Source organism: Schistocerca cancellata, chromosome 5 (assembly GCF_023864275.1).
Source record: "Schistocerca cancellata isolate TAMUIC-IGC-003103 chromosome 5, iqSchCanc2.1, whole genome shotgun sequence".
NCBI lineage: Eukaryota > Metazoa > Arthropoda > Insecta > Orthoptera > Acrididae > Schistocerca > Schistocerca cancellata.
Window position 1 is genome coordinate 414,753,134 of NC_064630.1, and position 12,388 is coordinate 414,765,521.

General features: G+C 40.9%; 1 protein-coding gene across 3 annotated transcripts in view; it reads left to right on the plus strand.

The window, feature by feature from the left end:
* The first annotated feature begins 8,447 nt into the window (after window positions 1-8,447).
* Window positions 8,448-12,388, plus strand: part of LOC126188300 (ubiquitin carboxyl-terminal hydrolase 47) — a 157,766-nt gene continuing 153,825 nt past the window's right edge. For 2 of the 3 annotated variants that reach the window (XM_049929890.1, XM_049929893.1), the window contains exon 1: window positions 8,448-8,544. The gene's annotated coding sequence lies outside the window, so the exon portion shown is untranslated. Of the gene's footprint in view, window positions 8,588-12,388 lie in introns of all 3 variants that reach the window. The other variant, XM_049929892.1, reaches the window with a different exon arrangement.

A 12,388-nucleotide genomic window follows, 5' to 3' on the forward strand; every position in this document is an offset into this window, starting at 1 on the left:
ACTGTTTTAAACAATGGAGTACACACACACACACGCAGACTGAAATAAATAATAAATAATAGTCACACTATCTCAGAGTTGTCCTATGCTATGGTTCCATATTAACACAATGTAGCCATCTATGAATAATATGTGGACATGTGACAGGGGTAATGGGACTTTGTGATCACACTGTACAATTTATATACGAAACACGTAAATATCAGTATGTAATGCAAAACAAGTAACTATCTCTAGTTATAAAGTGTTCGTACATATATTAAAGAACAGTGCTTCTGATGTCTGGTGCGAGATGTCTGACATTGTACTGTTTGCAAACGCACACACAGGATGTGTCCAATACAACACTGTGTGACATAAGATGGTCGCTACATGAGCCATTTGGTGGAAGCAGAGTGATATCTGAAAAGAGGGTTGGGAAATGAACGTGTTGCCTGGCTGGCAGGTTCGCTGGTGCTGGAGTTGGTGCTAGTAATGGTAGTGTTGGTGACAGGGCAGCTGTTAGACAAGGCTAGAGCCTTGGAACTCCATATGGGAGCGCTTCTTGAAATGTGTATGCTAGCTTGACTCTCTTGATGGAAACTATGGTCAGTTTCCTATTAATTGAAATGTCAAGCGTTTTTCCTCCCATTATGAGTACATAATTTGGGCCACTTTATGGAGGCTGTAGAGATGGTTTGGTGACCTCCATTTCTAGTATTCCGTGAGAAAAGGTACTGAGGTCTTGATGCACTAGGGTAGAGGCTATTCCATGTCTGGAAGGCTGGTGGGGGCGGTACTGGATTATGTGGTCTCTGAGTCGATGAACAAAGTAGGACTGATCTTGATCCAGCTGTGGCAGAGTGTACAAGTCCACAAATTCACCAGATAGCTGCAATGTACTCCTGGTCAACCAGTGAAGCATCTAAGCCTCTTTATAAGTGTTCCTTAGGCTCAGTAGCATCATACGATTGCTGTTAGTCAACTTGGTGTCAAGGCACATCACTGCTGCTTTAAGTGAGTAGTGCCATTTCTCAATGATCCCATTGCTGGTTGGGTGGTAGCTTGTCATGATGTGGTGAGCTGTGCTGCAAAATTTAGCCAGTTGGGTGAACGGGTCAGACTCAAATGGCTCTGAACACCATGGGACTTAACATCTAAGGTCATCAGTCCCCTAGAACGTAGAACTACTTAAACCTAACTAACCTAAGGACATCACACACTTTCATACCCGACACAGGATTCGAACCTGTGACCGTAGCAGACGCGCGGTTCCGGACTGAAGCGCCTAGAACCACTCGGCCACAAAGGTCGGCCAGGTCAGACTCATAGTGCTGCCCACAGTTCATTGTGATGTGCAGTGGACAGTGCAACTGAACTCGGGGTCGTTTACTACCTATTTTTTCACGTGGCTCATCTGTAAAGGGGGTTGGTAGTAAACGGTTGCATTATCGCTCCTATTATTGAGTCTGATATTGGCTGGCTTTTGAAGAGCAGTGAATTGAACTATACACGTACAGATTGAAACTTATTTATTCAAAAGAAACACTTTAACGTTGTGGCCATGCATTTTTAAGTTCACAAATAATAATCGGTGCAATTCGTACACTATTTGTCTCACACCCACACACTTTCACTTTGTTCCATCGCATACCCTGGCGTCCATGCTTGCACTCCCGGCACTTTGCCGCTCCCAACTCGCCACCACAACGGCCAACCACAAAAGACCACGATTTTCCCGCTCATATCCACAGTCCTGAGTCGGGTCACATGACACCACAATAGTCAAAATAATCGCTAAACATGGCCACAATTCGTTTACAATATTTTATAATATTTAAATACTTCAATCTAAATACATTATATAATTTTATAAATTATCACCACACTTATATAATTCGTTGCAATTAAAAGAAAACCAAAACACTATCCAACGGAACTACAGCGTCCATCAAAACACAAAACAAGTATTTTCCGGTCTATTTTGCCCAGCATATTATCTCTGCTGCTGTGCTTTAAATTTTAAATTACTTGAAAGAGTGCCATATTATCCCCTGTTACCATACATACTTGAAAGAGTTCCATATTATCCCCTGTTACCTTACATACCCCCACTTCATGGAGACATTACCTTAGTAACGGCAACATGAAGTAGCACCAAATGGAGTGAACCCATATTACTTTATATATTAAACATTTTAATTATAACTATAATGGCACCAAAACATGTAGAACAGTGTTATAGTGGTGAGTTAATCAGTGTAAGTACTGTCATTAGAAAACATATATGCATAATCCAACGATGTATCCAACTCAAATATACAATTAGATAGTATCCTATTGAGTCTGATTGGGCAGGAAAAATAAATGCCCATGTTAGTCTATATGTAGATTGCACACTCACTGCCCATTAACACTTCCACTTTTTACACAGTTGTTTCTGTAAGTTGCACGAAGTTGTTGTAACCAGATCCTTGTGTTCACAGGTTTATGCATTGGAATACAGTCTTTCCAAACTTGTCAGCCAGCAGCACTGTGCTTCCTCTCGTTAGCCAATCCATCCTATCAAAATTTAACCAAATCCTCATGAATCTTGCCTAGACATGCAGACCCACATTTCCCAGAAATGAGGCTATCCAGGCTAATGCCACTGCTCACCCATTCACGGTAGTCTTTTTATATCCCTGGCCAAACATTACTGTTTGTCACCAGAGGGGTCATTGATCGTACCCAGTCGCGAATGCATCTCTCCTGAAAGTGGCTGGTAGGGAAGGACGAGATTGTGAGATGAGAACGGTGCAATACAGTTTTACATCAGTTCAAGGAATCTCAATTAGCTGGAGGTTGAATGCTGGTGATGCTGCTTTTAGTATTCCAGGTCCATTTGTTGTGCTTTAACTAAGATTAGTGTAACTGAATGTGCTGGAGATGGTGCCTACCTGAGAGAAACAATTGGCTACCACATTGTTAATACCAAAGATATGCCGAACATTGGAACTAAAACGTGAGATGCGCATGAGCTGGTTTTGCTGTCTTGGCTGTCAGTTCTTGATGTTCTGACAAAAGGCGTATATAAATGGTTTGTGATCAGTACAGATAAAAAGTACCTGGTTTCCAGCTAAGGTCTGATGTATATAATGGCCTCGTACATGGCTAGAAGTTCCCAGTCATACATACTCCATTTCTGTTGCGAGGGTGTAGTTTTCATGAGAAGAACGCTAGTGGTTGCCACGTGTCATCGCACCATTTCTATGACACCATACTAGTCACCGATTGATAAGTATCAACTATCAGTGCTAATGGTGCATTAGGCTCAGGGTGTGTGAACAATGTAGCATCCACGATACTCTTGGCTGCCTCAAATGTCAAGGTTATACCATTAGTTTCCATTATGTTTCAGGCCAGAGAACACTGAAATTAGTAGCTCTTGTAGCTCAACAGAGTGTGGCAGGTGGTGGCAGTAAAAGTTAAACATTCCCAGGAATCGGCGTAATTCCTTGGTGGTGCTTGGCCATACAATCCACAAGACAGTTTCCACCGTCTCAGGTATGATACTCTATATCCAAGGAAATCCACTTGTGTCTGACCAAAGATACATATAGCAGTGTTGATGACCACTCCATGTCATTCCAGCTGTTTGAACACTTCTAAATCTTGACGGTGCTGCCCTGACAAGGCTGACAAAATCATAATATCGTCAATATAGGCAACCAAAAAGATAGACTGAGTCAGTAAACCTTTGGCAAGTTTTTGCGACATTCTGGAGACCAGACGTCATAACATTCACTCAGACAGTCCCAGAGTGGTAATTATAGCTATCTTCAAGATATCCAGTTCCATCATGAGTATTAGCGTGTATGATTTAGTAGAGTCTAGTACACTGAAAATATTGGCATTATTAACACATAATTCTAATTATGCAACAATGGCACAGGGTATGTGTCTGATATTATTCTCAGGTTAAGAGCTCTATAATCGCTCTACAGGCGCCACACACTACACTTCTTCAGAACTAGATGCAACAGTGAGGAATGGGGACTGCTGGGTGGGCACATGACTCCCTCACAGATCATACCATCAAACCCTGCCTTTGTGATCGCCAGCAGGTCTGGAGCCAAATGTCGCAGTCTACAAGATGTGGGAGGCTTATTGGCTGCCTTGACATAATGAACAGTGTTTTGCATTACCTCCTTAGATGGGCCAGATGGAGATGTCAGGGCCAGAAATCGGCGCAACAGTTAGACATACTCTCTACCCGTGACTTGAATCAGTTTGGTAGTGTGCACAGCTGCATCCTGTTGAAATCCAGACGCTGTCAGGCGAGTGCTGCTATCAACCAGGCATATGTTCTTCACGTCCAACTGCAGGTTGTAATACGGCAAAAAAGTCTGTTGCAATAGTGCGTTCGCTGATGTACACGATGGTGAAATCCCATGTGAAAGCTCGACACAAACCCAGATCTAATGCTAGCCATATGTCGTTATGACTGAGTTGTTCACAGAGGTCAGATAGAATGATGCAGATGGTTATCTTCTGTTGAACATGGTCCCTGGATATAGCCGGCCAGTGTGGCTGTGCGGTTCTAGGCGCTTCAGTCTGGAACCGCGTGACCGCTACGGTCGCAGGTTCGAATCCTGTGTGTGATGTCCTTAGGTTAGTTAGGTTTAAGTAGTTCTAAGTTCTAGGGGACTAATGACCACAGCTGTTAAGTCCCATAGTGCTCAGAGCCATTTGAACCATTTGGTCTCCGGATAAATACAGAAACTGGATCCAGTGTATATTAAATATTTCCACCTGGACTGCCAATTACCAACAAACACTCGCTGACACACTGACTGGAAATCAGAGGTGGCGGCTACTTCCGACTGCAGCTGACATACGGGTAAACGCAGGGGGGGTTGAGCATCTGGGTGCTTGCTACCAGAATTCTCAATGATATCAGTAGATACCTTGCTACACAGGCCTGGTTGCAAAAGCGGTCGTTGATGATCTGCTGTATGAGTATTTGTGCTAACGTTTCTGGCCTCTGTCATTGCTTGAGTCACAATGAGATAATAGTGTGTCAAGACGTCATAATCCGCATGTGAAATGTTTGGCGTCACGCTAGCGCATTGCGTGGTGGTGGTGCTGACAGGGGCCAGCACCATCGTGTATTGGATTTTATCTGCCATTTCTGCTACCATGTCCAAGGATGTGTCAGCCAGGGATTCTTTGATTGCTTTGACAGGCAGTGGTAAACAACTGCTCCGTATCAAGCACAATGAGTTGTCCAGTATGGTTCCTGCTTCCACTTTGCTTTCTAGGTGCTGAAAGTACTGCGAGGGCTTTATGTCTCCATATCTTAATGAGTGAGATTCTTTCTCCCTGCGATCCTAATGCTTTCCAATTCTGTTTTAAGCCAGTCATAGGCGTTAACTTCTAACAGTGAGATAATTACATCCTGTACCTTCACAGAGTACTGGTGATCCAATTGTCTTACTACCAGCTCAAACTGGGCAGCGTCCACTGAAATTCCGAAATAGAAAAAGCTAGCCTCCACCTGCACAAACTACAAAGCCAGATTGTGTGGCCAGAAAGATGGTAACTGTACAGCCACTCGCAATGTGGTAGGACCAGTCACAGCCGTTATGTATGTCGTTTTGCAAATCTCCTTCGTGATGTTACACAGGCGATCACGTCGGGGCAACCAGTTAGTTGGTACAGACCATGTAGGCTGTCATTCGATGGTTTACTCCTGCATGGAACTCAATATGGCGAAACTGTGCTGCACGAAAAACTCCCGCATGCAAAAGCGACAAACTTTTTAGAATGCAGTCACAGGAGAAACGACAAGGAAAATAATGACTTCTAAGAACACAAACTCACAACTTATGGTTAATCTGCAAGAAACAATACATTCGAATTATCCCGTCACTATGCACTAATAACTAGGAATGAAAGATACAAAAACATATAAAGCAAAATCAAAAAATAAACAAAACCAAAACACATATATAAAACGCAGTCGCTCTGGTGTCTGGCGCGGAATGTTTGACGCCACAGTGTTTGCACACACATACACATGGCGTGTGCGACACAACGCTACTCACGATGATGGACCATTTCACTCGCAGGCCAGAATCTGCACTGGTACACAATATTTCAGCGGAAACTTTAGCCTTCACTTTCGATTCGCACTGGGTATTGTTTCCACCACATAAATGATGGAATGTATTATATTAAAGTTATCACTCAGATTATAGGTTTCTGAAACCATGGCTTTATTGTAACAGGTTGGTGCATGGGTTTGTAATGTTTTTGTTTTGCACATTAGTGTTCCAGTTACTGTGGGTTTATTTATCGATTGCTATTTTGTATCTGTAGTTTACTGTTGCGCTTTGACTTCAAGTACTGTCTTTTGTCATTTCGAGATAATGTCTGGAGCTGTGGACGCTAGAAAATAGAATGCCAAGTGGAGAAACGGAAAATTTCCCACATATTCTTCTGTTTGAGTTCAGTGGAAAGGTGACAACAGTGATCGGAGCCAGAAACATTTGATTCATGTATGGAGATAATGCCATTCGATAGATCATGGCGAAAACGATTTTCTCATTTTAAGGAGGATTGTTTTGACATTGGTGACCCTCCATGTTCAGAAAGACCTTTGGGGTTTGATGAAGATCGTTTAAACACATTAATCCACAATGATCCACATCACTAGACGTGATAACTGGCAAATGTGATGAACTGTGATCATTCCACCATCGTACAACATTTGCATGCAATACAGAAGGTTCAAAATCATAGAAATCAGTTGGTGGCCATTTGTACATCTCTGCTTGCTCGTCACCGATTGGCTCGTGAACAACGCCGACCTTCCCTATTCTGTATCGTTACTGGTGGCGATAAATGGTGCCTTATGCTAACTTCTGCAAAAGAAAGGAATGGTTGAGCCCAAACAAAGCAGCAATTCCCCGTACAAAGACCTGGGTGCATCCACAGAAGACAGCGACAGTATGGTGTACTACGAATTACTTCCTTGGGATGCAACCATCACTGATGACATTTGGTGTCAACAACTGTCTTGCAGAGGCAATACGAGAACAATGACCAGCAAGGATGCATGAAATGATGCTACTCCACGACAACGACCGCCAGCATTCTGCTAGACTGTCAAAACACATTAGACAGGCGTTGGGTTGGGAATTCATTCCGTAGCCACCTTTTGCACCTAACCTTGCGCCCTCAGATTGTCACCTCTTCCGCTCTCTACCGAACAACTTTTCAGCAACTACCTTTCCGGATGAAAATGCGCTCCGAACATGGCTGGAAGAATTCTTCGCCTCAAAACAACGTGATTTCTACAGTCGCAGAATCGAAAAGTTACCCCTACATTGGCCGACTGTTGTAAATAGTGAAAGAGACTATATTATTGATGGCTAAAGTCTGTTATGCTTCTTAAACTTATTGCAAAACGCTACGAACTTATGCTCCTGCCTAACATTTAGTTGTATTTAAACGAGTGTGTTACAAATTTACTGGAAACAAATAATACTGTCTAACGTAAAACTGTGTTATGGCACTATGTATGTTCAGTCGGGAAGTCTGTACTGTTCAGTTCGTTCCCCTTGCGACGTTGCGCCATGTCGGCCTGCGACTCCGGGATGTCGTGTCCATCCTATAGACTTTATCTTGCAGTTTACAAAATGTGCGGCACCTGTAATGCTGTGTTTATTCCTCATGTTGTATGTGCTTGCATTTCACGTCAAGAATTTGTCTAGCGAAGAAACGACAACTCTAGAACTGTAGAACAAAAAAAGAAAAAGAAGTATGGATGCCACATTTTTCGTTACTTCAGTAAGTGATTGGATTCGATTGATTTGGGGGAAGAGACCAAACAGCGAGGTCATCGGTCTTATTGGATTGGGGAAGGATGGAGAAGGAAGTCGGCCGTGCCCTGTCAAAGGAACCATTCCGGCATTTGCCTGAAGTGATTTAGGGAAATCACGGAAAACTTAAATCAGGATGGCCGGACGGGGGATTGAACCATCGTCCTCCCGAATGTGCGATCAGTGTGCTAACCACTGCGCCACCTCGCTCGGTTTCAGTGAATGAAATAGGTCTGCAGCGTCAGTGATTGTAAATGAATTTCGTGCCATTTTATGTGTAATAACAGATCAGTAAATTTTAAATAGTGAAATTATGTATTTCTTAACAGACTTACTTAATAACACTTTGTATTTATTTATTTTCTGAAGTGTTATTAAGCATTTTGGACGTTTAGGGCGACCGAATATTAAAGTATGACACTGCGACAGTTTGTACAATTCGTCTTAGTCTTCCGTCTCCATTATATATACTTAATTTTACTTTGAAATTTTTGTTTATATGACTGAAAAATGTTCGCTACTAGGATTTACGTATTAAATGTGCTTATCTCGGAAAGCTATTTTTGACGTTGAACTTGAGTGTTGAACGCTGCACTGGGACGTATCTGTAGCAAAGATATTCCGTCCAGCGGAAAATGGCGTTGTGATGCGGAATGAAAACTTAGGGAGAACACATGTGATGGCTTTACAGTCAAGGGTGTGTGAATATTTAATTGCGTTATTGTCATTACAAAAATTATGTGAGTGTTTTGGCATTTTATTTGCTTTTATGTCACTATGTAAATGTGTGATGGAGGAATCACTGTTGTGTTTGAGGACTGATCGTCGACTGGAAAGTACGCTAATAAGCTCCTTGTAGCCAATTATCTCACACATCGTTGTTTATAGTGCATATTTTAAATGATTAGTGCCGAAAACTAAAGTAGAAATAACATTTGTTAAGTGCGTGCATTATGCCACGCCCTCCGGCATTTTCGCTTCTGTTGACGGACATCAGTCATTCCATTCCCTGCGTTAACTTTTAAGAGCCAAAGCAGTATTTGAGTGTAATTTCTTTAGACCACACGTATTCTGATTTGGACTGTGAAAAGCAATCGGACTTACTGCATAGCACTTTGTGTTGTCATAAATTAGCTGTAAAATGATTAGGGGGAAAGCACTCTATGTAGTCAACAGTATTGTAATATCACCAACAGAGCAGAACAAATGCATTCACTTAAACAGCTGTTGATTACAGGTCTCATTACTCTTACTTCGCTTCTCGTAGCCAGTTTAGAATTTTCTTAACTAATCCATTATAAGTTGCTGATGAGTATTGCGGGTTTCATGGCCTTTGTCGAAGAAACTTTTACGTTCCGTTAGCCATTGTAATGTCAAAATTTAATGATGGGGGGAAAAAAAATTATGAATGACACCAGAGGAAATCCAATTTTTGTTTGAATATTTATTGTATTAATGTACTAAGTGAGACGTTTCATGTGTCAGTCTTGGGAACGTAAATTTGTTGAGGTTCATCATCAGAAACGGGCTAGAGATCTGTTATATTCGTAGTTACGGTACTGTCTCTCGTTTTGTTCTTAGATCCTTTCCCTTAAACGCCACCCCTGACTCTTCCCCCCCCCCCCCCCCCCAAGACATCACTTGAGTTTGACAGCTAAAGTTACGTATTGAACTCCCTTGAAATGTTGGTTGTGGTGATAGACTGATGTTTAGCACAGTATGAGGTCTAAGGTAGGTGGGATGGTGACAGTTGGGTTGTGAGTTGGTGAAGCCATTGAATGTAAAAGCAGAAAATCTGATTGTGTTAACAGTTTGACCACTATCAAAGTGTACTGTTACCATCTGAATCGTATTGGAAAAATGCAAGAGGTGTCAAATATGTAACTTCTACCGAGTCTGATTAACCATTTTATTTCTGGTTGTTAGTGTAACTTGGTTTTTGATGAAAGGTAGAATGACATGTTGACACCATTACATTGGGTAGAATAGGTATTTCAGGAAAGTTAATTTCATGTTGTCCATGCTGGTATTCTATTAGTTAATAGAACCCCCAGTCTCAACAATTCTGTAAGGGTCATTTTGTTGTTGTCACTAACTGTGAATCAATGTGCAGCAGCTACTTTAAATTTTCATTCCAGTGTTTGCAATGTAGGCACAAGTATTGTCTTGGGAATTATATGTGTGGAGTACTCCACACTTTCTGCCCTCTGCACCCATTCACAGTCCATTCCACATGTTAGTTTTATTGCACTATTTTGGGAGTATTAACAGTGACAGTTATCTTAAATGCTCGTTGTTGTAGGCAATGTGGGGGAACATATTTATTTTAGATGATTCTGGTGTCCAAACAATTACGAAAAACTTGAAGTAATTGGTGTGTTTCGTAAGTACGCAAAACTGTGTTTAATGCTATGAGATCTACTTAATTTTAGTTACATATTTCTCCAGGGTAAAGCACCTTTGAGCTTAATGCAAGGAAAACATATGTCATATGTGCAGACATGTGAAAGTGTAGTTGCTAGAAAACAGGACAAGTCGTTGGTCATTGTATTGTTGAAGGAACTGGCCTGTCATTTGCTGGAAATGATTTAGTATAAACTATATTAGGATGACCATACAGAACAACAGCCTCTGTCGTCTTTTTGTCTTTTTATTGTTAGGAAAAACATGGGTACATATTAGAAAAATTGTTTCCTTTGCACACTGGACACACATTCGTGAGGATAATTTTTTAAAGCTGCGTCCAGCCATTCTGATTTAGGTTTTCCGTGATTTCCCTAAATTACTTTCCCTTTGAAAGGGCAGTTCGCATTTCCTTCACATCCTTCCCTAACCCAAACTTGTGCTCTCTCTCTAGTGACCTTGTTGTCGACGGGACGTTGAAATGGTGATCTCCTCTCTTCCAGAATTGTTTGCAAAGCTTTCCTTACTTCAGTTAAATGACTTGGTTACCGAGAAAAGTGAAGCATGGGCAACAAAATCAGAATTGTGAATGCCATTGATAACTCAGGACATACAATTTATCAACATGAGAACAACAAATTTGAATGCAGTATGGATTGCTTGGGAATGAATCTGACAGTGAAGCTAAATGACAGTAGATCAAATACATTTAATCAATACAGAGAGCTGTTCATCATAACAGTTGATGCTGCATATAGGGTTGAACATAGTTTCGGAGAAATAAAAAGTAACAGGAAAGGATAGGACCCATGACGGTATATAAAATGAAAAAGTTGTCAGAAGAGAACAAAGACATTGAAGAGGAAGAAATGATTGATTCACTGATGTGGTTGGTTTGATTAGAGTGATTCATGGGCCGAAATCAGACCAGCTGTTAAAGTTATGGAAATCACTGGAAATGTAGGATCCAAATAGAATTTGTTCTAGTGTCAAAAATTAATGAAACAAAGCATGAGACTGCACCAGCTCAAGGATGAAAACATAAAGTAGGCCTAATTTGCAGAACAAAAACCAATAACTTGGACCTGTATGGGATAGGAGGTTTTTGGGCCTGGGTGTTGTTGTTATTAAAACCTTCAAAGTTTTAAAAACTTGAAAATATCAGGCAGCACTTGGAAAATAGGCATTTTGGGTATAGTGACCAGAATGAGACCTTGGTATATTTTCTGTAGTGTGGAATCGTATTTTACGTAAATGCTGTCGGTTCCATTTTTAGAAATTGGTTGTATGTTTTCATACATTGTTTATTTTGTGCAAGTGATCACTTAGGTCATGTTGATAAACTTGAATAGATCTAGTGGAGATAGCAAGGGTAATGACATTCAAGATTTTGTTGTGTACTAAATTAATATATATATATATATTTTTGACATTGTGATAACAGATTGAACTGTAGAGTAGCCTGAGGTGTAGTGTGGGTTGGAAGGCGACAGTTCTGTTGTGAGTTGACAAAGCCAGTACGTGTTGCAACAAAAAGCAGTTTTAATTAAAAAAAAAATTCTCAGGTCAGACTGATTTATAGTGTAGCTGGAGACCTGATTTAGATTGGAAGGTAAAGGGTTTGATGTGGTTTGACAAAGCCAACAAATGTGTCATGACAGTCTTTTTTTTTTTATTTCTGTTGTGCATTTCATAGATAATTTACATCCCAGATCAAAATCCCTATTTCAGTGTGTTTGGAGATGATGAGTGGTTTTCAAACTTCATGGATACATGGCTCCCTTGACCTGTATGTAAACACCTGCGGCTCCTTTTGCATGTCACATTGTACTTGAAATGTGGTGTAAATAAACATAAGTTTTAAAAAAATAAATAAGAGTAGCAATTTCTTTATCAGTTGTTGATGTAAAACATTTTAGTGAACTTTTAATGTCGATACATCTTATTCTTTCTACAGAATCTATGGGCTTGCTTCTTCATAATCAGTTCTTTGCATCTCAGCACAAGATTGGAAACTGAAACTCACATCTAATTCTCCACGTTCACTCATGATCTTTATTTCGTGTTGATGACGGGTAACGTTGAAAAACGCACCTCCGATATGTAGGACATTACAGAAGCGATCAAAACTTGTAGGG